The 5,914-nt window shown below is 42.2% G+C and overlaps 1 pseudogene; it reads right to left on the bottom strand.

The window, feature by feature from the left end:
- Positions 1-4,000: 4,000 nt before the first annotated feature.
- LOC108316256 lies at positions 4,001-4,480 on the bottom strand (annotated as a pseudogene).
- Positions 4,481-5,914: the final 1,434 nt, after the last annotated feature.

Raw genomic sequence — 5,914 nt, 5'->3', positions numbered from 1 at the left:
CTGCACTCCAGCCTAGGCGATAGAATGAGACTCCGTCTCAAAAAGAAAAAAAAAGCCTGGCCCGGTGGCTCACGCCTATAATCCCAGCACTTTGGGATGTTAAGGCAGGCGGGTCACAAGGTCAGGAGATTGAGACCATCCTGGCTAACATGGTAAAAACCCATCTCTACTAAACACACACAGACACACACACACACACACACACACACACACACACACACAAAGTTAGCCAGGCATGCCTGTAGTCCTAGTTACTCGGGAGGCTGAGGCAGGAGAATCACTTGAACCTGGGAGGCGGAGGCTGCAATGAGCCGACATTGTGCCACTGCACTCCAGCCTGGGTGATGGAGCGAGACTCCACCTCAAAAAAACAAACAAACAAAAAGAGTATGACATCTTGAAAGCCAAGGGAAGAAAACGTTTCAAGGAGAAGGGAGTGATCAACTACATTAAATTCTGTCTATAGGTCAAATAAAATGAAGATTAAGAATTGACCAAGGCTGGGTGCAGTGGCTCACGCCTATAATGGCACTTGGGGAGGCCAGGGTGGTCAGGAGTTCGAAACTAGCCTGACCAACATGGTGAAACCCTCTCTCTATTAAAAAAAAAAAGAAAGAAAATACAAAAATTAGCTGGGCGTGGTGGCACACGCCTGTAATCCCAGCTACTTGGGAGGCTAAGGCAGGAAAATCCCTTGAACCTGGGAGGCAGAGGTTGCAGTAAGCCAAGATCGTGACGTTGCACTCCAGCCTGGGCAACAGAGCAAGGTAGATTACCTGAGGTCAGGAGTTTGAGACCAGCCTGGCCAACATGGTGAAACCCGTCTGTACTAAAAATGCAAAAATATAATGGATAAGCACAGACTGAAAGAAAAAAAAAGTGAAAAAAAATACAAAAATAGCCAGGTGTGGTGGCATACACCTGTAGTACCAGCTACTCCGGAGGATGAGACAGGAGATCAGGAGAATCACTTAAACCCAGGAGGTGGAGGCTGCAGTGAGCCAAGATCGTGCCACTGCACTCCAGCCTGGGCGAGACAGAACGAGACTCTGTCTCAAAAAAAAAAAGAAAAAATGAGGCTGGGCACCTGGTGGCTCACACCTGTAATCCGAACACTTTGGGAGGCAAGGTGGGTGGATTGCCCGAGCTCAGGAGTTCGAGACCACCCAGGGCAACATGGTGAACTAAGAATACAAAAAAAATTGGCCAGGCGTGGTGGCTCATGCCTGTAATCTCAGCATTTTGAGAGGCTGGGGCGGGAAGATCATAAGGTCAGGAGTCTGAGGCCAGCCTGGCCAATATGGTAAAACCCTGTCTCTACTAAAAAAAAAAAATATATATATATACATATATATGTATATATATATATGAAAATTAGCCAGGCATAGTGGCAGGCACCTGTAGTCCCAGCTACTTGGGATGCTGAGGCAGGAGAATCACTTGAGCTCCAGAGGCAAAGGTTGCAGTGAGCTGAGATCATGCCACTGATCTCCAGCTTGGGCCACAGAGTGATACTCCGTCTCAAAAAAAAAAAGAAAGAAACCTGAGTTTTGCTTAATATGGGGACAGAGAAATAGAAGTCATGGTGGGGAAATACAATCAAGAAAAAGTTTTAAGATGGGAGAAATAGCATGTTCTATGTTGATGGTAATAATTTTTAGAACATCTCCAAAATTTTTATGGTGTAGAAGATTTACTGGAGTAGTGCCCTTGAATAAGTTTGAGGTCACGAGATCTACTCAGGACTGGCTTTAAGTAAGAGTGTGGGCAGTTCATTTATAGTAACAGGCCACAGGCAGAGAAGGTGGGTGCAGATGCAGAGGTTAGGTAGATGTGGTGGGAGTCTGAAAAAAGTTTTTTTTAAATTGCTTCCATTTTTCTCACTGAAGTAGGAAGAAACTGAGAGAGAGGATGAGGGAGGAGTGATGGGGGTTGAGGTGTGAAAATAGTGTGAAACAGTTGCCTGGAAGTGTAAGACAGTGAATAAGTTAGGAATGTGTCAAACACTAAGGACTGATGATAAATCCTCGGCTTAGAAAAGAGCCTACAGATCATAGAATTCAGGGAGTTTGTGAACTTGGAAGGAAAAAAAATTACATATTTATTTATTTATTTTTGAGGCAGGGTGTTGCCCTCTGTTACCCAGGCTGGAGTGCAGTGGCACAATCATAGCTCACTGCAGTCTTGAACTCCTGGGCTCAAGAAGTCCACCCACATCAGCCTCCTTAGTAGCTGTACCTGCAGGAGTGTGCCACCACACCTAGCAAATTTTTAAATTTTTTATAGAGACAGAATCTTGCCATGTTGTCCAGGCTGGTCTCAAACTCCCAGCCTCAAGTGATTCTCCCACCTCGGCCTCCCAAAGTGCTGAGATTACAGGCATGAGTCACCACACCCAGCCAAAATTACATCAGTATTTTCACTAACCTCTAACAGGAATTTAGCACCTCATTTAATTGTGAATGTAGGCAACAAATCACTGATACTGGCAGTAACTGCAGTGTTCTTATGAATAGAAATAACAGATATTTTAATTTTACATTACAAGTGTTGAAGATACATCTAAATATTGTTTGCATTGAGCACACTTTGTAATTATAATTGCTATTAAACTTGCTGTTAGATCTTTAATGCATTAATGAAAATCAGTTACTATACCATAAAAATTTTTAATATTTTGATAATTATATTTAAATATAATTGTTTTCCTTTATGAACCCATGTGTTTTTTACAAATACTTAAAAATGTTTATTTATTTATTTATTTATTTGGAAGATGGAGTGTGGCTCTTGTTACCCAGGCTGGAGTGCAATGATGCAATCTTGGCTCACTGAAACCTCTGCCTTCTGGGTTTAAGGGATTCTCCTGCCTCAGCCTCCTGAGTAGCTGAGATTACAGGCATGCGCCACCACACCTGACTAATTTTTGTAGAGATGGGGTTTCACCACATTGGCCAGTCTGGTCTCGAACTCCTGACTTCAGGTGATCAGCCTGCCTCGGCCTCCCAAAGTGCTGGGATTACAGGTGTGAGGCACTGTGCCCGGCCTAAAACATGTTTAATTGGAACAAAATATACATGACATAAAATTTACAATCTTAACTACTTTTTTAAAAAACATCATTTAAATTTATTAGTGTATAAATTCTTAATAGTCCAAATTGAATATTTTGATATTTCAGTTTTGCTAACAGTGTTTAAGCTTAATCATAACAATTACAGAAGCTTCTCAAGAAATAGTCAACTGAAGGAATAATTTATAAATGGTCAGTACCTTTTAGGGGCTAGCTGAATACAAAATAAATACTTCTCATGCCTGTAATCCAAGCACTTTGGGAGGCTGAGGTGGGAGGATTGCTTGAGCCCAGGAGGTTGTGGTTGCAATGAGCTGTGATTGTGCCAGACCCGTACTCTAAAATCTTTATCATACTATTTTTAATGTATGAAATAAATATTCTGTTTATAAATATATGTATGTAAATAAAATGCATACACACCCACCCACACCCCTAGGTCAATTTCTTAGGTCTAAGTTGTGGCTAAATTCACTTTTAAATACAAGGTTCCAACTATCCAAGTTGCTGGGCCAGTTGACTATACCTGGAACAGCCTTTTTTACCTCATAAGACTCTGTACTTGAACAGCTTGAGCGAATTTCTATCATACTATTTATCACATAGCCCAATTACCAGTTTATTGGCCTCCCATTAAAGTGGGGGCTCCCTGAGAGCAAGGACTGTCATCTTCACTTTGCCTTGAAGAGTAGACATAGGTCCCAAATCATCTGCTAAACGAGGAATGAACAATATTCCTCTTCAAATGGTGTGTGTTTGCCCATAATTAATATGCAAATATTCTAAACTATAGTCTAATTTAAAATCCCCATGTTTAAACAACAAAATTATACCAAGGCTTTGAGATTTAGTTTGTGCTAAATCATTTTTTAAAACTGTAGCTCTGAGGCATTTTATTATAAAAATACTCATATACATAAACTAGTATGAACTTAAAATTCATGATATATTTACTTCATTTTTTAGCTTGACCTTCTAGTAGATCTTTAGCTTCATTGATTTTGGCTGCTATATAAGGAGATCCTCCTTTGTCAGGATGATTTAAAAGCATAATTCGTCAATAAGCATCTCTTATTTTCCCTTTATTGGCAGTAGGGCTTACACCTAGTATTAATGCTGCTGCCCATTTTGTCATTTTGGGTTCAAACCCACCTCTGGAAAAGCCACCACTGAAGGCAGATTTTGGTAGACTTTGAAAAACTTGTTTTACTTGAGGCTCCATATGCTCCATGGCTTGCAAAACATAACCGCCTGTAAATCCTGCAGCTGCAATGGTCAGTCCAAGTGCTACCACTGTACTGGCCATGGCTGCTGCGGCTGGGTTCCCTTGCTTCCACTGGGAGCATGGCTCATCCCAGCGCAGAGATCGTGGCCAACACTCGCACACCTGAACCAGAGAGCGATGCACCTGCGACTGCCACAATCTTAACTACTTTTAAGTGTATGAGTCAGTAATGTTAAGTACATTCATATTGCCCTGCAACCAATCTCCAGAACTAAAACTGAAACTCCATACCCATTTAACAATTCCTCATTTCCCCCTTCTCCCAGCCCCTAGCAACAACCACCCTTCTGCTTTCTGTTTCTGTGAATGTGACTACTCTAGATACCTCATACAGTAGTTTACCCTTACCTTCAGGGAGTATGTTCCAAGGCCCTCAGTGGATTCTTGAAAACACAGAAAATACTGAACCTGACATGTTTCTGTTCATTTCTTCCATCTGCAAACTTAATGCCTTTTCCATCTTAACTAAGCATTTACGATGCACTGTGGCCACAACTTTTGCAGTTAGAGGTGCAAAAGCAAAATTAGCATGAGTTTTTTTTTTCTTTTTTTCACAATTGCACGAATGGGGAGATTTGTTCTTACCTTAAATCTTAGCAACCTCAGCATAATATATTTTTTTTTCTTAGCAAGAACTTCCATCTTTTCACTTAAAGAAAGCACTTTATGGCTTCTCTTTGGCAAACTCAAATTGGCAGCATCACTACTCTTGTACTTTGGGCTCATCATTAAGTAAAATGTGGATTTCCTGCAAACAAGCCCTGTGACACGCTCTGGTAACTGAGATGGCTACTAAGTTATTACTGGGTGAGTGTAGTTTACAGTGTGGATACACTGGAAAAAGGGAGGATTATCATCCTGGGTGGGATGGAGAGGGAGGACACAAGATTTTATCACATTATTCAGAACAGCACTCAATTTAAAAACTTACAACTTGTCGTCCAGGTGCGATGGCTCATGCCTGTGATCCCAGCACTTTGGGAGGCTGAGACAGGTGGATCACTTGAGGTCAGGAGTTCGAGACCAGCCTGGCCAACATAGTGAAACCCTGTCTCTACTAAAAATACAAAAATTAGCTGGGCATGGCAGCTAATTTTAGTCCCAGCTACTCGGGAGGCTGAGGCAGGAGAATCACTTCAACCCAGGAGGCGGAGGTTGCAATGAACCAAGATTGCATCACTGCACTCCAGCCTGGGCACCAGAGTGAGGTTTTGCCTCAAACAAAACAAAACAAAACAAAATATTAATTATGTATCAATTTTTCCATTTAATTTTTTTTTGAGACAAGGTCTCACTACGTGGCCCAGGCTGGCATGCAGTGGTACAATCCCAGCTCACTGCAACCTCTGCCTCCTGGGTTCAAGCAATTCTTCTGCCTCAGCCTCCTGGGCCTACAGGCATGCCACCATGCCTGGCTATTTTTTTTTTTTAAAGACAGAGTCTCAGGCCGGGCGCGGTGGCTCAAGCCTGTAATCCCAGCACTTTGGGAGGCCGAGGCGGGTGGATCATGAGGTCAAGAGATCGAGACCATCCTGGTCAACATGGTGAAACCCCGT

The sequence above is a fragment of the Cebus imitator genome, unplaced genomic scaffold (genome assembly GCF_001604975.1).
Source record: "Cebus imitator isolate Cc_AM_T3 unplaced genomic scaffold, Cebus_imitator-1.0 Scaffold9, whole genome shotgun sequence".
NCBI lineage: Eukaryota > Metazoa > Chordata > Mammalia > Primates > Cebidae > Cebus > Cebus imitator.
The sequence above is the reverse complement of the archived record's forward strand: the minus strand, read 5'-3'. Positions and strand labels throughout refer to the sequence as shown.